The sequence below is a fragment of the Pteropus vampyrus genome, unplaced genomic scaffold, assembly GCF_000151845.1.
Source record: "Pteropus vampyrus isolate Shadow unplaced genomic scaffold, Pvam_2.0 Scaffold126, whole genome shotgun sequence".
NCBI lineage: Eukaryota > Metazoa > Chordata > Mammalia > Chiroptera > Pteropodidae > Pteropus > Pteropus vampyrus.
The window spans coordinates 2,331,520-2,352,827 of NW_011888907.1; the positions used below are offsets into that span (position 1 = coordinate 2,331,520).

Consider the following 21,308-nt stretch of genomic DNA (forward strand, 5'->3'; position numbering starts at 1 on the left):
GTCTCCATCCACCCTGTCAATGTGACTAAATGAAAACTGACTCATGAAATTACGTAGAACAGTGAGTGGGACATCACGGACCGTCCCGAGGCCAAGACTCAGAGCTGAAGGGGGATCCCTTGCTCACTCTGGCTTATGCGTGTTGGAGAGGAGGAGGTGAGAGGGTCAGGCTCAGAGGCCTGGGGTCAGCCGGCTGTCCCCCCCACCTCAGGAGGGTCCCCGCAGTGCCACTTCGCGTGCTTGCGTGGAGCAGGACAGAGGGAGGACGGTCTCTCCCCAGGGCGAGGGGCCGTGTGCCATGCCTCTTTCCTCCTTCCTCCTGCCTCTTGCTTCAAAGCCAATGACTTTCCCATCTGGACCATTTTCTGGATTATGTAGCACATGAGGTCAGGAAAGGGGGAGAAAGAAAAACAAATAAAATGAAACTTTTCTATGCATTCCCTCTATGGGGAGTTCACAGATGTGACAGGACCCAGGTCCGGCTGCATCATACAGGAGAAGGCAAATGACTGAGGTCTAATTCCGCATCGGAAAATTAGAGGAACATTTATTCCGCCTAACGGGCATTAAACCAGACGGAGGCAGGAGCCCGGGGGACCAAGAAGAAGCTGCTCCTATTTTGACACACACACCCTGTCCCACAAGCGACACAGACACGGATCGTCCCATGTGAAACAAGCAAGCTGACGTTGAACACACCATCGACCTGCCTCCTCCTCTTCCTCTGTGTGTTTTTTGTTTGTTTAAGTGGAGGAAACTCTTCAGCTTTAATGGTGAGGCCCAGAGTTGAGGTGATTTCCTCCACGGCACACAGCACACAACCGTTAGGCCTCCGAGCTGACATTAGAACCGGTGTCTTCAGAGTTAGTGAGTTCTCCGTCCCAGCATGTTGGTATCTGCTGGGGGAGAAGGCAGTGCTTCTACCAACATGGGGCTCACGTGGCTTTTAGGATCCTCTGGGAGAGGGGATGCCAGCCCAGCGCGGGGGGCTGTGTTCTAGGACTAGGAGAGCTCGAATAGATCTCAGAGAGCTGCCAGGAGAAAAGAAGCCCCGAGATTTGCCTCGGGCAGTCTCTGCAACCCGCCCCCCCCACCCACTTTAATCAGGTGGAGGCAGGAACCTCCCACCTGCAGGATTGAGACAGAGTTCAAAGGACTGCCGAACCTCCCTCTTGACCATGCTCCGTGCATTGAGAAGCTGACAGACGTGGAACTTGTTAAAGGAACACGAGTTGCCTGGAATTAGGCCTTACTCTCATGGACATAAAGTGGTTTTAGTGAAGGGTTAGAAACAGTGGTGAGTGTTGAGGTGCCTGCTTAAGATGTCTCCGCCCAGTAGGTCCCTCAGGAGGTGCGTCCCAAGACAGGGAAACAGGACGAAAAGGTGCAGCACAAACCCAGAGCCCCTCTCCACTCCCCTACACCTTTTCCACCAGCGGCTGAGGACTGCTCCACTGCCTGGACTCCCCCACCCCCACTAGCAGCTGAGGGGCAGGGACAGACAGACAGGCAGGCAGGCGGGGACTTCTGGGAGCAGACAGCTGCAGACCTGGCCCACTGAAGCGCTGTCTCCCTGCCTTGCCCAGACCTGTGCTGCTTCACATTCACTCCTGCCTGAGCCCCTGAGCTCAGATGACACCCTGGAGGCCCCCACCCTGTCCTCTCCTTGCCCCTCCCTGGACTCAGGCGAAAGGACCAACCCCCCACCAATCCCCCACCCACCCACACACACACACACGCACACGCACACGCACACAGGTCTCCAGTTTAGTTTTCCTCAAGGAGGTAGTGGCGAAAAATGGGGTCTGGACAGCAGAGGCAAGAACCGGGGGAGGCCGGGATCTGTGCTACGGGCAAAGAGGCTGACAGGGCTGAGACCCACAGAAGTGCCTCTGAGGGGAGCCTGGGGCCGGGCTGCTGTTAGCCACCTGGGACTCAGAGCCCGTGCAGGGGACAAGGAAGTGGCTCTCACTGAATACGCCCCGGCCCCTCACCCTGCATTTCGCCAGGGCGAGAGGCTGGGCCTGCTCCCTCCTATACAGCTGAGCTCCTGACTGCTTCTCCCCTGGAGTATCCTGACTTCTCCTGCCTGACAGGCTCTGTGCCAGCCCCGAGGGACACCAGCTGTCCTCATGGGGTTTACTATCCGCTGATCAGATCGGTGATTTCTAAGCACTTGAAGAGCAATTCTTACAAACAAGTGATAGATGATTACTCATTTTTTTTAAATCTAATGTCTAAAGGCCCCAAATGGAAATGTCCCCAGTTCTTTGCACAATGAAAAAAGAAAGAAAGACAGAGAGACAGAGAAAGAGAAAGGAAAGAAGGAAAGGAAAGAAGGAAAGGAAAGAAGGGAAGGGAGGGAGGGAGGGAGGGAGGAAGGAAGGAAGGAAGGAAGGAAGGAAGGAAGGAAGGAAGGAAGGAAAGAGAGAGAGAAATAGAGCCCGGAGACCTGCAAAGTTGGAGGAAAATATACCAGGAGTTCGAGTCTAGCCTTAGAGCCCAGCAATGTCTTGAGTCACCAAGTCCAAAATGAAACAAACCAAAAGACTAGCTGCCATTTATTAAGCTCTTAATTATGTCCTAGTGCCTTTACAGGTAAAGTTTCACTCGGTATGTACAGAAGCCCTATGAGGTAGTAGTTAGCTCCAATCTACAGAAGAAAGTGGAGGCTTAGGCTGCAGCGGTGGCCCAAGGCTGTGGGTGAACCCAGAGCACAGGGGGAGGTTTAGGAGGGGCTGGGCTATGGGGCAGAGTCAGGCGAGGTCTAGAGGAGCCATGGGGGGAGCCGGGGGAGTGTGGGCAGGGGGATCACTGCCAGCACTGAGCAGAGCACCAGCGCCTAATGCCAATGGAGGTAAAAAAAAAAAAAAAGAAAGAAAAAAAACTAGAGCTCTGCTGGCCACAGCTCAGGTTCAAAGCCAGGCACTGCCCTTGCCAGGTATAAAACCTGAGACCTCCTGTGGTGCATCTGTCAGGTGGGGATAACAGTAGTGCCTGCGTCTCGGGGCGCCTTGGGGTGCAGCCTGCTCCAGGTCATGTGTATATAGTGCTTAGTCCAAGCTAAAGGAAACACTCAGCAGAGGGAAGCTTAAGAGGAAGCTCTGTCGCCTGCTTGACGTCACCGGACTCTGCTGTCCAGCTTGGACGTCGTCCTCCGGCTAGAGGAGATGAGAGGGGAGGGCCGCTGTCTCCCACCGCTTTCCTGGGCAGCGGTGACCCCATTCCTGAGCCATGGGAGACTGGTGAGCAGTCTTTTCAGAGGAGGCTCCTGACAGCATCCAGGTCCCAGTCCTTCAGAAAGATGGAGACTTAAAAATCCCCAGCTGTGTGGGGGAGGGAGGGAGGCAGCGGGAAGGAAGCCCTGCTCAGCGAGCTGCCAACACAGCTTCCCTCCCTCTTCCCTTGGAGAAAAGAGCCCGGAGGCTGAGAGGGAGGGGAGGAGTCAGGACTAAGTTGTGGGGCAGGGAGAGGTGGGACCTGAGCAGGCACCGCAGTCCACTCCCCCTGCCCAGAAGGACCTCACCAGGAGCAGCTGAGTGGAAAAGCCCCTCGTGTTCTTGGAGCATGGCTGAAGCCACCACGCTAGCTCCAGCTCCATCCTAAAGCTGACACCATCAAGTCAGGAGGCAGGGGCAAGAACCAGGCAAGCTCAGGAACACTCTAGAGCCAGGAGAAAAAGAGAAAGAGAGAGATAAAAAGGGCAGATGGGCAAATTTATAGATTTAGCTTCCAGACTTCCTCTCCTTACTGAGTGTCTTAGTCAACTCGGGCTGCTATAACGGGATGGCTCAAACAATACACATTCATTTCTCACAGTTCTGGGGCTGAGAAGTCTAAGAGAAAGGTGCTGGCAAATTTGGTGTCTGGCGAGAGCCTACTACTCCCTGATTTGCAGATGATCACCTTCTTGCTGTATCCTCATAGTGGACAAAGTGCCTCATTAGTGCCTCTTCTAAGGGCACTAATCCCATCATAGGGCCCTACCCTCATGGCCTCATCTAAACCTAATCACCTCCCAAAGGCCCTGCCTCCAAATACCATCCCATTGGGGGTTGGGGTTTCAACCTACGCATTGGGGCTGGGGCGGGGGCCACAAACATGCAGTCCATAGCACCGAGCATCTGTTGGGCTGCAGTGTCCAGCCCTGTGCTGACGGCAATGGGGGTGCGTAAGGCAAGCAAGAGTCAGGGTTCCTGCCTCTGAGAGTCCCAGTGTAAAACTGAGCTACTTCAGAGAAAGAGAACAGGTAAAGTCAGGACTTGGTGCTTAGGCGCACATGCAGGCTGAGTTTGAATCCTCTGCCTCTCATCCCCAGCTGGCCCCGGACCAGTTCCTCATCCCCTCTGAGCCGAGTCTCATTGGTAAATTGGGAAGAAAGAAAGAACCACTAGTGGGTTATTGCGATAATTATTTTTTAAGTGAAAATCTTATTAAAGTGTAATATACATACAGAAATGTACATAAGTCATGGATGAACCAACAGCCAGGTGAGTTTTTACAAATCTCAGGTAACTAGAACCCGAGGCAAAAGATAGAGCATTAAAAGTACCCCAGAAACCACTTTTTCCCCCGGATCACATCCATCCCTCCCCATGACGCCATCACGTTTACCTCTTTGTAAACATCTTATTAATAGAACCTCATACCGCGCACATCCTTTTTTGAGAGGCCGGTCCGTGCGGTCGTGTGTGACCGCAGTCCCATCATTCTCGTGGCTCCGTGATATGTTACTGTGTAGGAATATTCCACTGTGGATAGGATTTAGGTTGCCAGGCATTGCAGTTTGGGACTCTTACACGTGATGCTGCTGGGTCTTTTAGGACACGCATGCGAACATGTCTACTGGGTGTACATCTAGAGGTGGAACAGCTGGGTCGTGAGCTGTGCACATGCCCGCCCTTGCCGGTGGGTCAAGCACATCTGCACTGCCACCGGTGGAGTGTGACAGCCTCACTGGCTTCTCATCCTCGCCAGCACTTGATGTTGTCGGCTTTTGCATTTCCCCACTGTAGTGGTTGCTTGGTGGTATTTAATTATGGTTTTAACTTGTATTTTTCTGACGATTTTTCTAACTTGTATTTTTCATGATGAGCGCCTGTGCCTGTTTATACATTTTCGTCCATTTTCATATCCTATTTTATGGAGTGGCTAATTTAACTCTTTTCTTCATTTTTAATTTGGTTTCTGGTTTTTTTTTATTAGAGATTTATAAGAGTTCCTTTTTGCATTCTGACGGGAGTCCTTTGTCAGATATGTGTACTGGAAATAGCCTCTGCCACTCTCTGGTTTGCCTTTTAATTCTCGATGGAGACCTGAGAAAGAGAAATTCTTAATTTATCAATATTTTTCCTTTACGCTTAGTGTCTTCTATGTCCTGGTTAGGAAATGTCTGCCTGTCCAAAGGCCAAGAAGTTGTTCTTTAATGTTTTCTTCTAGAAGTTTTGGTGTTTTACCTTTCACATTTATATCTGCCATTCATCTGGAATCCTTCATGTGTAGTGTAAAGTAAGAGCCAAATTTTACTTTCTTATAAATGGACACCAGTCAACCAGCCGCAATTAATAAAAATAAATTTGTTTTTCCACTGTTCGGCACCGTCCCCTTTGTCATAAATCAAGTGACCATATAATGTGCGGGACTGTTTTTGGACTCTGTTCTGTTCCCTTGGTCAGCTTCTCTAGCTTTATGTCAATGCCACATCGTCTTAATTACTGTCGCTTCGTAAGTCTTGAAATCTGGTAACGTACACCCTCCAGCTTTGTTCTTTTCCAAGATGGTCTTGGTTATTGTTGGCCCTTCGCATTTTAATGCATAAGACGCTGAGATTTTGATTGGGATTGTATTGACTCCATAGGTCGATTTGAAGAGAATGAACATCTTTAGACTATCGAGTCTTCTGAATCCACGAACCTGACATGTGTCTGCATTTGTTTAGATTTTCTTTAATTTCTCATAATAATACTTCCCAGTTTTCAATGCAGAGGTCATATATAACTTCTGTTGTTCCGAGGCGCATACATTTTCTAAATGGTATGTTTTTAAAATTTCTCTTTCTATTTAGGAGTTTCTAGTATATAGAAGTGCGATTGTTTTTTGTATACCGACCTTGTAGCCAGAGATGTTGCTAAGTTAGTGAGAGGATTAAATGAGACCGGTAAACCCCAGGCATGTTGCAAGGGGCCCGCTAACTCTTATTCCTGTGCAAACAATCCAGCAGTCCGAAGTAGGACGGGAATCAGTACCAAGGGCAAGGTTAGTGGAGGAGGACATCAGGATGGGAAGGTCAGTGAACCCCTGAGGGCAGGATTTACCTGGCCAGTTAAAGGAGGGAGAAGCCCTATGGAGAGAAACAGCAGGAGAACCGTAAGAAAACCGTCTAGAATGGACCTTGTGAGAGGGTCGAGAGACCCGACTGGATTGCCGTGTTGGCACCGCACTTTACAGTGTGTAAAGCCCTAGCACGGCCACTCTGTCATTGATCCTTACTGCACAACTCTGGTCCCATGTAAGATCTTTGTCGGAGATAAGGAAAAGGCTACAGAGTTGGCTGGAGTCTCTCCAGGAGGAAGTAAGTGGTAAGATAGGTTTCACCACTCAATGGAAGGGTTTTCTAACACTGTCCCATAGCAGCCTTGGTCCTGATGAGACAAGACCATGGGAGCAGAAAAGGTTATCAGGAAGATAAGGGATGCCAGTGTTGAAATCTGTGTTTGGAAGACCTTTGTGCAGAGTGAGAGGCAGTGGGCCATCTCGAGGGTTGTCTCCACAGGCCGGGGGCGTAAGACGATGCGGGCCCTGGATCGGGGAGGGAGGAGGGAGCAGCACAGAGGCAGGTACCACAGAACAGGCCAGGTGCCCCCACCGCCCACCTCAGGTCCTCTATTCCCTAAGTGCAACACACACGGCTGAAGAACGTGCCTCTGGGGCTTTTGGATCTCAACTTATTTTTTTAAAGGGAAAAAAGTGAAACTTACATGTCGTCGACCCTTTCTCAGCTAATCTCGTGATTAAAGCTAAAACTAAAACAAACAATAAACTCTCCCTCTCGTCTGCTCTGCTGGACCCCGGTTTCCAGCTCCTGTTACACACAGACCTCGTTAATCCCCTTTGGCCTCCCAGAGCTGGTCCGCCTTGGCCTGCACCTGTCCAGTTAGCTCAGTCCTTTCATCCGGTGACTCCCTTTTAAGTGGCTCTGCTGCGGCCCGCTCTCCCCCAGCATGATGCTGAACTTGGCGGTGGCGTACACCAACAATCCTTTCTCTTTTCTCAACGCATGTTTGGTTGCTGATCTCACCAGAGCCTCTCAGCGTGTCCGTAATGGAGAGAGCGGTTTCAATGCCGCCCCAGAAAAATGATGAAGACACGATCAGGAGAGAATGACTCACTTCAGACCACACGACTAGATGATAGTCCAGAGGAGCAAACTCGAGCCCCCAGTCCATTGTCATCTCTACGCCACCATGAAAGAAAAGAAAAGAAAAACAAAAAACCAGCCAGAGGAGGTGGGGTGTCTATAGTTTGGGCAACACCGAGATTCCCTAGATTGGGTTAGTTTTGCCTCTCACACAACCCAGTTGTGGACCTGGAAGGTTTCCATGGATCCCAGCCCTGCAGACCTCGCTCCTTCCTCTGACTTCCGGCCCCGTAGAGAGGCCCAAAGCCGGGCAGGCCGGACGTGGCTGCCACGAAGGCCAGCTGTGCCGAGGGCGAGGTGGGCAGGCCGTCCGCCCCCTAGGGCCCGCAGTTACAGCCAGCACACTCAGAGTCCTTTCCCAGCCAAGCTAGTGCCTCGGCCGTGTCTTCTACACTCTCTCCTTGCTGGTGTGCACTGCTGCTGCTCTGTGTAATTCACAGTCCCTCATCTAGAAAAGACCGTATGCATCCCCAGAACGACCAGGTGGAAAGGAGAGATTCGAGCAGAAACGGGCTGCCTGCCAGGCAAAGGCTCGCTGTGGGAACCTTTCTAGGCCTCCAGCTAAACCACCTTTTTCCCATGAGGCACTTCTGAGCATCTGTGAGATGTCTCCTCTGAGACCAGCGAAGCCACTGGAGAGATCGTTGGGCTCAGACACCTTCTACTCAGCTCTCCTCCAGAGCTATCCCCATGCCACCCACTTCTGAGATTCAGGGACACACTGTGGCAGGTGAGATTGGAAAGATGGAAGGGAGACTGCCAAATTCTGCTTAAAATACCAGTGGGACCGTAAAGTGTCTGACACATGAGCACCTGCTTTATGTGTCAGACACTTTACTTGTGCTGTCACATCATCTACAGAACATCCCCAGGGTGTACATATTAGTGCTTTTCAACTGAGAGAGACTTTGCCCCTACCCCCAGGGAATATTTGGCGATGTCTAAGACATTTTTAATTGTCACAACTGGGCAGAAGAGGGGGCGATTGGCATCGGGTTTATAGAGGCCAGGGATGCTGGTAAACTTCCTACAATACACAGGGAAAGCCCCTGACAACGAAGAACGATCTAGCCCAGTTTGTCAATGCGCCAAGGCCGAGAAACCCAATTGCAATTTACAAATGACAAAAAGCACGAATTCAAAGCTAAGCAGTTTCCCTGAAGCCTGACAGCTGGGCAGTGGCCTTGCTATGTGCAGTCCACCTCGGTCTGGCTCAAAAGCCTGTATTTCTTAGGTTATGAAATGCTCTATTCAAGAGCACCTGCCCACCAGGTCTCATCTATGTCAGGAGAGAACAACTCATGAGCCCAGGGTGGCTGCTCAGATGCAGACATTTCCCACCACGCTCTGGGAGGTCACTGAGGTGTGAGCCCCACCCTCTCCCTCCAGAAATAGGGGGTGTCGCCCGAGTGGTTACACCATGTGCATATGCAGGGGCCTGGTGCGTGCCCCTTGAAGGTATTGCCCAGAAGCCCACGGGTGTCAGGACTATGGGCCCCGGTGGGAATCAGGGACGTCCCCCTCATGGGAGGACGGGACTAGGGTAGGTCTTGGGAGGCCTGTAGTGGGGCCTCAGCACTCAGAGGAGAATTAGGGTCCTGACATCGGCGAGAATATGCCCACTTCTGAGGCCAGGCTGGGGATGTGGGGAGGCAGGGCTCTAGTTTGGCAAGTGGGTCATAGAATAGATCCCCGATTCTCTTCTCTCGTGTCTCTTACTTCACGGTCCGACGTTTGCTGTGCTTCCTCCACTGACTGCCTTCCTGGCCCTACCAACCATCTTGTTAACCATTACCTTATAAACTGTTGAAAGACAGTTTTTGCTGAGTTGCTGAGGTGGAACAACCATTCTGCCACTGCACCCACCTGGCCCCTCAGAGGAGGCAGCAGATAAGCCCGGAAGGGACTTGAGAGCTGGCTTCTGGAGAGCTTTGAATGCCAGGCGAAGGGCTAAGAGGAAGGCAGAGGTTAGATCTCCAAAACTCATTGATTCTGGGAGGCAGGGGAGGGGAGAGCAGAGTCTGTCTGGAATGATGTAGCTGACAGCGTTAGAGAAGGGAGCTGCCAGGACGCCCCCGCCCCTTCCTCCCTGCCTGCTCTGCAGAGGCCCCAATTCTCCCGGTGCTTCTCGAAATAACATTAGCGCAGCAGACGCCCCAGCTATTAGAGTGGGAGGGCGGATCTGCATTCAGGCAGCGCTGCCCTTTATTTCAAGTGTCCTCACCACAAATGGGACACGAGGTCTGAACACATGTGCACGCGCCTCTGTGCATGTGGCCCAGGAAGAATCATCCCAGCGAACGTCAATGAATAGTCGGGGACAATGAGGTACAGTGAATGAGCGCATCGTAAGGGGCCTCTCATGAGGCCCGAATGACAACTGGACTCGCAAGGGAGGGTGCCAGCCCGAACAGTGTCCACGTCCAGAAAATGAGCGAGGACGTTCGCACCTGACAACGAGGCTGCAGAGGGAGCGGAAGCTCCTCTACGTGGCACTGTTCCTGGGCAGATCAAAGAGAGAGGACGTCGCCCCCTCATTGTGAGAAGCTCTCAGAAGACTGAGGCAAGTTCTTCAAAAGAAAGAACTGAGAAAGCTGAGAAAGGAAGGAAGCCCAGCCTCGCCTTTTCTCTGTTGAAACTTGGCGGGGGTTGGGGGCGGTACCTAAGGGAATGAGGCGCCTTCATCTCCCCATTCTACTTCTAAGGATGGAAGCCAAATGGGGAAAAGGAAATTCGTGTGCATTACAGCAATTTCTGAGGCAAAGAGCTCGGTGGCTGCCATTTTTTAATTTTCCTAACACCGACCCACTAATGTTTCTTCTTCCAACCTCTGTGAGCCTCTCTGGCCCCCCACTTCCTGTAAGAGTCGTTTAGCTGAGTCTGTGGAGACAAAACAGGGTTAGTCTTATTTGTCCAAGAAGCGTAAGGACTGGTGCAGGGTGACAGCTAAAGAACAAGCAGCTTGGGAGCGAGGATGAGGTGCTACAATAGCTTCAGGCCCCTGTTGAGAAATGGCAGATGAAGAAGCAAGGGAGACATAGGAAGACTTCCCGGAGGAAGTGGTATTTGAGTGAGACCTTGATGAGTGGGTTGTCACAGGCCGAAGGCTGGGGTCACGGGGGCAAGTTGTGAAAGAGAGTCTGGAGGTTGTGTATACCGAGCGGTGTTGGGAGAAAGGGTGAGGAACCAGTGAAGGATGGGCCAGAACCGGAAAATGGGCCGGGGCCGGGGCCCAGGTCACACAGTCATGAACGCCCTGAAAGCACAGGTGTCTGAGCAAGGGAATTAGGACACTTATCCCAAAGGAGAGAGGCCAAAAAGGGCCGCGACCTGAAGTGGTCAGGTCTGTGTTTCAGAAAAGTAACTTCTACTGCTGCAATGCGGACGATCTACTTGCACTAGGAGAGACCAAGGGAGGAAGTCCATGCCTTCTTCCTTCGTTCCTTCGTTCCTTCGCTCACTGAGCGTTTCTCGAGCTCCGGCGGGGTGCCAGGCACTGTGCTGAGTGAGACAATCCAAGGGGCCTCCCAGTCCGTGGAGCTGTTTCTACATGTCCTTCCCGAGGGCACACTGGGACACTCCCGGTTGCATGGGAGGGGCTGTCACACATATTGTCCTACTGCCAGCTTTCCTCCAGTCCCAGAGTTCCCAAACTGTACCGAGCCAGAACTGGCAGCAGACACAGATAGCCCCTCTGGGCAATTTCCAAAACGCTGACAAAGCCTGTTGTTTTGCATCTTGCAGGAGGTTCTGGGCTCTGTGGTGGGTAGAAGCACTGAACAGGGTGCTTTTAAGACAGTTTGCCCGCCCGGGGTAGCTGGGTTTTCTGAAGTGACCTCCAGGTGAAAATCCCCAGTTAAACGCCCAGTTCTTAAACCATTCTTTTCTTGGTTTTGTCCTGTTAAAATTAACACTAGCCTTATATAATTTCCTTCACTCCTGATGCTGAGGACCCTTTTAGTAGTTACCTGCTCTTTAAGCCATTGTATCTTAAAATGAAGAAAAGGAATCTATCCCTGGATTATATTATTTCTTGGTAAACTGCAGGCCTCTTACCTTTTATTTTATTTTATTTATTTTATTTTATTTTATTTGTGGTCATGCTGGTGATGAGGAAGGGAGCAGGTGGCTACTAGCTCTCCAGATGTCTCTTCCTATTAAAATGTGCTCTGGTCCCTAAAAGCGACCTTCATTTCTGCCCGCTCCGTGATTTCTTCTACCATGCTAAAATGCACTCGGCCACACACCTCCTTGCTAGGAAGCCCTGACTTCTTTTAGTTAATAACAGCTCACCCAGCATGTGACATCTGCACCAAAGAAATCAGATCTCCATAACTGGCAGCTATGATATAATCTCTGCATTCATCTGCTGTTTCTGCGGTGCGCCCTCACCCTTCCTCACTCAGCTCCCTCCCCGCTCCCTGTCACCTCATTTACATCACAATGAAGGCTTTCCCAGCAGTATTTCCGTTGGAACCAACCATGGAACCAACCGGCACTTTCTATCTGCCTCCTCCTTTCCTCCCCGTTCTCCTCCCTTCCCCCCAGATTTCTCTTCACCCTTTGGGATCCCCCCATCCCAAGTCCTCTTAGACCCCCCCCCACTCCCTGCGCACGTCTCTCTCTCTCTCTCTGGGGTCCTCAGGAAAGCTTCCGGGTCAGGGAGGAGTGGGGATGGGGCCTAATGAATATACTCAATTCTTCCTTTTCTTTTTACCCCCAACTTAATGATTCACCCATCTTTTCCACACATATTCTTTGCCCCTCCAGCACAGCCCTACGGACACTTCCATCCATGAGCCCAAGATGACACCCCTGAGAGGTGACCCCTTACGCCGCCGGCTCACACACAGACGCAGCCACTCTATCTTTGTTTTCCATCACATCACCCCAGGGAGCCACTCAATCCGCGGTCAAAGGTCAGGTCACGATGTCACCAGGACCGAGTCAATCTTCTTTTGTACTAATCCCAACTGCCGACTAGATAAAGCCACCAACTCACCCCAGTTTTCCTGAGACTTTCCCTGTTTTCGTCCTGAAGGCTTGCGCCCTAGGAAATCCCACAATCCCAGGCAAATCAGGACAGCCGATCACTCTGCGAGTCCTGGATCTTCTGCACGAATTGGAGCTCAACACCCATAAGGATGCTGAATCCAGTGCACATGCGTACACCCCAGCAGGCCAAGTCATTCAGCTGTGCTCTTGTGGCACAAGGAAGGACTACCACAGGCCCACAAATCCCACCACCCCCAGCCCTGGACCGGCCATTCAGACTAGGGTGCCACACACAGAAGGCTTCTCTAGAGCGTGGTGACCTGGAGTCATCACAGCTATGCTCCAAGATACCTAGGGCGGTCCAAGGAGCCCGCTGGGGTGGGGTTAGGGCTGAAAAAGTTTATTAACAGCCACTATGTAGTGTTCGATGGTGCTGAACTAGGCAAGGGTGCTGCTCACGGACCCCAGGCACTGTAAAATAGAATATCATTCTTAAACGCACGCGTATCCATTCATTTCACAAACAGTTCTTGAACTGTGGGCCAGGTGCTATGCCAGAAGTTAGGCTTGCGGCATTGAATAAAGCACAGTTCTGTAGTCTGCTGAGAAGTCGATGTGAATAAAGAGGACCTGCACTCCGGCGTGACTGACACTGTTACAAGAATAAGCAGAGAGTGCACAGAAGACGTGGAGGGAGGCCTCGCCGTGGAAGCCCTGTCTCCCCAGAGCCCCCGGGACTCAGGCGTAGGGAGCAGCACGGGAAAACTTGAGAGAAAGCCAGCAGGAGATCACTGCAAAGCCACAGAACTTGAGTCCGTCAAAACGAAGGGTTGTATGGGGAGCAGCGGTGCCATACAACAGGAACATGCAAAGAGGAACAGTTGTAATCAAGAAGGCATTCTCTGTCGTGTTAGGAAATTCGGACTTTATTCTTTGGGCAAAAGGGAATCCTTGGGAGAGCTTGGAAAAGAGCAAAGATCAAGCCTGTTAATATCCCAAGGGAAATATGACAGAAACTTAGACTAAGACAGCAGTAGTCGAGTTGGAGGGCAACACTGGTTTTACGGAAAATCAATGATCAAACGGGACTTAGTAATCGCTCAGGTATAGGGATGAGGGAGAGGAGGGAATCGAGGGTTCCTGGCTTGGTCAGGTTCCTCGGAATCAGGTTTCTGTCCTGGTTGTACCGCTCTCCAAGACCAGAAGCCAGGAGGGACTCGTCAGGGGAAGATAGCCGATGGCAGGGAAGAAAACCTGGAGAATTCCATTTTGGACGTGTTGAGTGTGAGATGTTGCGGCCCATCCAAGGGAAGATGGCCAGCAGCCGTTGAGTGTTCAGATCAGGAGCTCGGAAGAGAGGTTTGGGCTGCAGACTCAGATCCAAACATCAACACCTTGTGGAGGCAGCTGAAGCCATGGGACAGGACGGGCCAACCAGGAGCAGAGAACAGGGCCCAGGATGGTCCCTGAAGAGAACCAGCATTTCGGGATGACGAGGCTAGAGTGACAGAGAAGGACAGGCTCAGGGGATAGGAGGAAACCAAGAGATATATTAGCATGTAAGCCAAGGAAAGAGTGTCTCTAAAAGGACGGAGTGGAAAAAAAAATATGGACCAACTAAGAGGTCATTTGATAACTATCGAAAAGTGTTGGTTGGCTTCAGCAACATCCCTGGACAGCAGTTCTAGTGGGTTGTCAGGGGCAGAAGCCAGGGTTTTGTGGACTGAGGACAAGAGGGAAGCGAGCAAGTAGCAATAGTGAGCATAGCTTCTCTCTCAAGAAGTGTGGCCATAAACAAGAAGAAAAGCCGTGGTTCCTGGAGGGAGAAATGGAGTTCAGGAGCTAGCGTGTTGCTTTCGAGTTAGTTGGCAGACTTGTGCATGTTTAAGTCCTCGTGGGAGAGAATAAAAGAAAGCCAGACCTTTAAGTAGAAGGAAGAGAACGTAATTCTTGGAGCAAGCCTCCTGGGATGGTTGCAGTTGATGGATGGTTGCAGTTGATGGAATCACAGCTCAGCTGGAAAGATCTGCCTGACGGAGGACCTGCCATTGTCAGAGGCACAAAGAGGCAGGAAGCACTTGGGCTTGTAGGGGATTGAGGGAACGTCCCTCTTGTGCTTCCTTATCTCCACACTGTAGAGACGAAGCTGCCTGCAGGGAGTCAGGTGCAGAGGTCAGTCAGTACAGGCTTACAGAGTGCAGAAGATTTAACAGACAGGACTTGAGAAATACCAAAGGCAGCAGTAAGAGCTTAGGCTTGCTGGGAGATCTTGACTCTTTGGTATGCCCATCAGAATCCGGACTCAAAAAGAATGTACTATCTAGCGACAAAAGTGCTGCTCAGCAATGCAGAGTCTTCTGAGCAGGAAAAACCAGGAAGGGGGATCTGGGAGAGGGCGAGGGGCTGTGCCTTGGGTGGGAGGGGGCAGCATGACAAAGGCACAGAGAAGGGAAAGGGCTAGTGGGCCCCTGAGAATGGTCAAGAGTCTGACAAGGAGGTCTCTCAAGATGTCAGGTGCAGCCCTGAATGTCAGTGACCCTGTGCCCTAGACCAGGTGGGCAGCATGCCTAGTTGGTACAGCTTGTGGTAGCAGCAAGTGAGATGAGAAGAGAGGGTGGGGTTAGGCTGTACAGAGCCCCGAATGCAAGCGTGGTCTGTCACTTTCCGACATGATGATAAGGGCAGGCTCTGTTCTGTTCACTGCCTATCCATGGGCCCCCGATGGTGACGGCGCATAGTAAATGCTCACCAAATACGACAAAGGGGCCGTTGCTCCCAGCAGCTCACCCCTTCAGGGACAGACTTGTCTGCCTGTCAAAGCAATTGCTGACACATATCCTGGCAAGTGACACGTAGCTGTGCCTGCCTCACCAGGTGCAACGGTCCCGTTTTCATCTTGCTGCCCCATGACTGGGCCGTGTGGGCAGTGGCCTAGGAGCCAGAAGTCCTGGGTTCTAGAACCAGCCCTTCTAGCTTGCCCCTGGAGCCATGTTTGTAACACCTGTCCAGAAGACAGATGAGAGGAGGACCCAGTGTGAAGGCGCTTGAAGAACAAGGTGCCACAGCACCCTGCGTATCACTGTAGGCAGAGCGCCTGGTAAGTGGTCCATGTCACTGGCACTCGCTAGTCCCTAGTATTGTCCTTTCCTTGTCCCTTGTAGTCAACTGAACACTAAGTGGCCGAGGGGAGGGGGCAGGAAGCCAAGATATACCAGACCTCCCTCCCCAACATCCTCGTCCCTGGCCTGGCCCTCATGGGAAGAAATATGGCGGATATGTAAGGTGACCACACATCCCAGTTTACGTCTACTGTCCTGGAGTGATTCGTACCAGTGCTCCCATTCACTCTTAATAGTGTCCAGATTCTATGGTCACCTGCTGATAGCCTTTGTTGTGGTCAAAGCTTCTGTTCTTGGGAAAGCTTATGTTTGCAAAGCAGAACCATTAGTTGGACACGGAGAGAACCAAGTCTGGCTAGCAGCTTGGCTAAATTGCATGTTTATACCTTGTCACATATGCACCTGGCCATAGTCACACCCATCTCTCATCAGTTATACTGTCCACAGAACCTGGGGAGGGATCCCCGTAGCCAGTACACAGGGAATAGGGAGCTCGCGTGCCCTCCGCTCTCTTCCGCCTGGCCGTCACGCCGCTTGGGGTGTCCTGGAAGGAATCTGTGAGCAAGGGGGTTAGGGCCGCACTCCCGTGTCCCGGTTTTGCTTTTTGAGAAAGCTCAGCCCAAGAAGTCTTTAGAAACGTTACTGTGACAGGGACAATATCTTAAATAGCTGAAGTTGCCTGACACTCCGGAAGTGCCCTCTACCCTTACTCCACACTCACAGTCAATTTCATGAGTCCTAAGTGGCTACTTTGGGAAATAAAAGAGAAGGAGGGAGGGAGGGAACAGGGAAGGAAGGAAGAAAGAGAGAGCAGGAGGGAGGGAAGGGGGAAGGGACGGAGGAAATCTTCTCTCACTGAGGGCTGGTAAGATTTTTCCCCTGGGCCTGGGGTGGATGGGAAGAAAATGGGGGTGGGAGGGGGGCGGAATGCTAGGAATTATTAAGATGAAATCTAATTAAAATGCTCATTGAACTCAAATTCACAAGGACTTTTCCTTAGCATTTCCTCAGAATATAAGACAAGGTCTCTACCCTTAAAGAACTAATAATAATTCAGGTCAGGCTATGATCAAGTACAATGATAGAATCCCAAACAATAAGAAATAAAAAGAAAAATACCGAAAGAGTGGTTCTCAAGCTTTATCCTGCAAAAGAATCCTTGGGGACCATTAAACACAGATCACTGGGCCCCAGCAATCTGGGCTCGGGCAGACCGGAGAATGTGCGTTTCTGACAAGGTCCCTGGGGATGCTGTTGCTGCTGGCCTGGGGGCCACACTTTGAGAACTGTTTCCGAACAGAACCTAGAGATTGACGTGACTTGAATTCATGTGTTAAGCTCCACAGAGGAGACAGCATTTGAGGTGGGTCTTAACAGATGAATAGGGTTTGGGATACCAAATGATGATAGCTAACAATTATTAAGTGCTTACAATGTGCTGGGCACTGAGTGTTATTATTCATTGTTCATTTAATCCTCCTAGAAATCGGATAAAATAGATACAGTTGTTGTCCACAGAGGCAATGAGGGATTAGGTGACCCAATGTGCTATACCAGCTCAAAACAGTGTGGAGGGGACACAGCACAGGAGTTGTTGCCGAGGGTTCTTTTAAGATCCCCCAGCTGGAACTCCCTCCTCCTGCCCAGATCTCACCTTCTGCTCCAAGATCCTCAGCTGCCATGCCGTGTGCCCAGCCCTCCAGGGTTCAGGAAACGGATATGTGTGGCCTTGGATTTGATTTCCTGCCAAGGCACAGGACTGGCATTGCTTCCTTCAGACGTAGTCGAGGAAGGAGAGGTGCTTGTCCATCTTTCCCCTGCGAAACAGTCAAGGTCAGGGAGGTCCTTCCTGGCAGAGGGCAGAGCATGTAGAAAAGCACTGAGCGGCAATCTGGGGAACCATGAGCCATTCAGCATCACTGGAGCATGAAGCGCAAGGAGGGGCAGGAGCAAAGCTGGAGTGACCTTCAAGTCCCAGCTTCTCCACGTGGTGCTTCAGAGCCTCTTCATGAGCCTCTGGTTCTGTCAGATGGCAGATAAAGTATCACGGAGGTGAAGGGGACAGTAATGAGGGACTTCAGGGGCAGCTGTGGGCCAACTCCGCAGGACTGAGGAACTTCAGGGCCAACTCCGTGGGCTTTGCAGTAATTATCTCACTGTCAGGGAGGTGGGGGCAGCAGGCTCCAGCGGGGTAGCTGGGTTACCTGATGCTCACCAGAGGCTGCTTTGCTAGATGTGAGGCTTCTAGTTCCCCGACAGGAATGTGCTCTGGAGGAGGGAGCAAGGAGGTTGAGAAATCAGAACAGAGGTGACATAGAAGTCAAAATTCCCCAGCCAGACATATCAGAGGATTAACTCAGGACATGTAGAGACATGTCAGGAACAGTCACAGGTTTCCGTGTTGTGCACACAGATCCCAGCAGACAGGCCATGCCTCTGAGCACTCTGGTGCGCCTAGACAACTCCAGACAACAAAAGCCACACTCGTTTGGCTAACCTAAGGGGCCAGGTTAGTCTCTCTAGGTCATTTCCAACATCCAGAGTTAAGAGTCCACTTTGCCTCTGCCATGGCTTCCCCAGCTCCAGTCTTTTTCTGAGTTCCCAAAACTACCAGGTTCCCCAGTACACACCCTTACAAGTACTGTATATGCTCGGCCGGTATAAAAGCCAGCCTGGGTGGGGACGGGGGTGAGGTGAGGAGCGAAGAAACGCTCTTTAGGAAAAGAGCTCTCTCCCCTCCCTACTTCATCCAACCTCCAACCTTCTCCCACACCTGCCCACCTTCTGGACCAGTCATGACCTTCTGCTGTGAGATCTCCCCGTTCTATTCCAGAAACAGAGTTCTCCCAGGGGTCTGTAGGTGGTAGAGGGCTTTCTACTATTCCTGTATCTTGCCGCCTGTGTCCCTTGTCACACCCTAGTACCTACCAAACTCATGAGCTCCCATTTCCTGTTGATTTTTTATGGAAAGATACGACTTACCTCCCGGGCTCAGCCCTGTTCATGGCTGGTGATGGCAAGTCAAAGGTTCCTGGAATGTGAGGTGGAGACTCGATTTCATCTTTGGTCTGGCTCCTTCGATCCGGGTATTTTTAAAGCAGCGCCTCTCAGCATAGAGTGGTATTTATACCACTAACTTTTCTCTTGTTACAGAAGAATAGAAGTGGGAAGGAGGCTGGCCAGGGGGCCGGGAGGCCAGGTTCCAGCCCAGCTCCCCTCACGCCTTGCTGTGTGGCCTCGGACAAGTCGCCCAACCTCTTGGGGCCTCAGTGTCCTCTTTTCATGGAGCACTGAAGCAGCACCTCTGAGCTCGAAAAGCTTTTCTCCGTTTTGTTGTCCCACCTATGGTCTGGTGTCAACTGGCTTCTCATCTTACTGGTTGTCCCCGGGCTCCTGCCCCCTTAAGAAGGGCCTCATGCGTAGCTGGAGTAATTACATGGGTATCTCTGTGATGCCACTGAAGGGGCCTTAGAGCCCTTTTACTGTTCAGGTGGCACACTGTTAGTGAGAGGCTCTCTGCTCCTGGGATGAAATGGAATGTGAGGTAGCACACCTGTTGTATTTTCCTCTGACCGAAGAACCTGGTCTCTCCAGTGAAGAAGAGCACAGTGTGGCTGTGTGGCTGCTGCTCGGGACAGATGAAGGAAGGTCGGAGTTTTGGAGAGATGGAGGCACAAAGGCGTTCCACAGCAGAGGCCCTGAGGGAACTTAAGACACCTCCCATCCAATTCAAGATGCTGGGTTTTCTGATTTGCCAAAAGCTAACGGAGTAACAACCTTGGTACCTGGGCCAGGGAAGTCATGTCACTGTGTGTCATCACTCCCCTTCCCCAAGCCCATGGCCCACATTGCTAATTTAACCCTCAGTTCTTCCCTACTGAACCTGAACCTGGCCTCGGAATACTTCAGGCAGCCACAAAGACGGTAAAGAGGTAAAACGTGTTTTCATCCCTGTCTGAGACCCTGTTGGTTCTGTCAGTCACTCAAACCCAGACCTGGTGTCTTTCAATTCACCCTTCTAGGAGGTGCCCATTCAGCCTGAACTCTAGGGTGGTGAGGGTTTGGCAGGCAAAGGGGCCATCTGTCCCCTGCATTCTGGCCTCCAAAGTCCTAACTGGTCCTGGGCTCCTCACTCTGATCAAGCGAGATGAGAGGGAGTCCAGCCAGACCCCCAGCCCTGCTCTGGACATCTCACCCACCCCTCCCACTGAAGACCCGAGTCACCATTCTTTCGAGGCTAAAGGATAAGTGGCTCCCTTCATGGCTGCCCAGGTCCCATGGGCCCGGAGCCCCGTGGCGCCCCGTGGCGCCCGAGTCACGGACATGGATGAGGCTCGCCTTCGCTGTTTCACGTGGGAGCAGCCGCTGCAGTCACAGTAGTGGGGGTTAAATTTGCATGTGCTTAGCATGTAACCGTGGCTTAATTTTGAAAGGGAGAAGGGCAGGTTAGGATGGGTGGGTAACCATGTACCTGAGGAGAACTGTCAATCAGCACTGTTAAGATGCAAACTGCCCATTGGGATGAGGGAGGCTCTGCCAGCAGCTGGCCACTGAGATCTGCACACAGAAGGCTGCCAGGCAGGATGGCTTTTGACTCCTCCCGGCAAGTGGGAAGCAGAATGGCTTCCGATTGTTCACCCGATGGGATGACTCAGCCTGCCAGCGATTTCCCTTTCACTTTCTGCCTTTCCAGGGAACCCAAGTGTATTTAATTGAGAGCTGCGTGGGCCCCTGCTTCCAACCCACCGGCAGCCTGCTCCCCCTCACCCCCCTCAGCCTCTCAGAGAGCTGCACGGCCCACGCTCCCCGACCCCCTTCCTCCTCCGTCCTCGCCTCTTTTTCATTCATCCATTCACTCAGAACATACGTATTGAGCTTTGCACATGGAACCCTCCAGGCATCAGCAAAGTGAGCATTAGGAGGTTTGCAGACTGGGCTGAGATGATTAACCAGCTCCCAGGCTCACCCCTGCCCCAGCCCTGGCTCCAGCCCCAACCCTCATCCAGAGCAGCAAATGGCAGGAGAGGTCAAGAACAGGAATACGAACACTGGAATTCCAGATAAGGAAGGCCTAGTCGAGCAGTGATCCGAGGGAGGGACAGAGGGTCAGGAGGAAAGTCATCTCGAAAAGGGAGTCAATAACCCTGGGCTCACACTCTATTTAGCCCCAGAGAGACCTCTGCTGGGAAGCCAGCTGGGGGCCACCCAGGGCCCCTCCAGCCCCAGCTGGCAGATGCTGCTCCCACCCTCTGCATGCTCCCCCTCTCCCCTCTGTCCTTGAGGCACCAAGCCGGGTCTGGCCCAGCCCTGCTCTCCTAGGGAGATGGGGGTGGGGTGAGCCAAAGACCTGCTCCTGTAACTTCGAGACATGCGAGGATCTAGTTCTCGCATCTCTGCATACTGCATTGATTTCACAAGCACTTTGGTGTGAATTTATCCAATATACTGTGGTCAAGAACTTTCATATACATGATTTCATTTAATCCTGTGAATACCTGCAATGTGAGGAACGTATCAGCTGTGTTGATCTGACACGGAAGGAAATAAATCGAGATGCAAGAAGTTTCAATCTTATGCCAGATGACAAAAGAGACCCATCAATATGTGACCCTTTGTCAAAGTCCTAATGCCATCATGCAGTGGCACATGTACCGTAGAGGGCCCTGCTGAACGTGCCTGTGGCTCCCTCCGTGGACCCGCAGCTACACAGCACAGGCCCTGCCCTAAGGGGTTCCCCTGAGGTGACAGACAAGTCACAGCAGGGTGGGGACAGAAAG

General features: G+C 51.8%; 1 protein-coding gene across 4 annotated transcripts in view; it reads left to right on the forward strand.

Annotated features, from left to right (window-relative positions):
- The window catches only part of LZTS1 (leucine zipper tumor suppressor 1), a 55,751-nt gene that overhangs the window by 15,129 nt on the left and 19,314 nt on the right, over positions 1 to 21,308 (forward strand). The gene's annotated exons all lie outside the window — the stretch shown is intronic.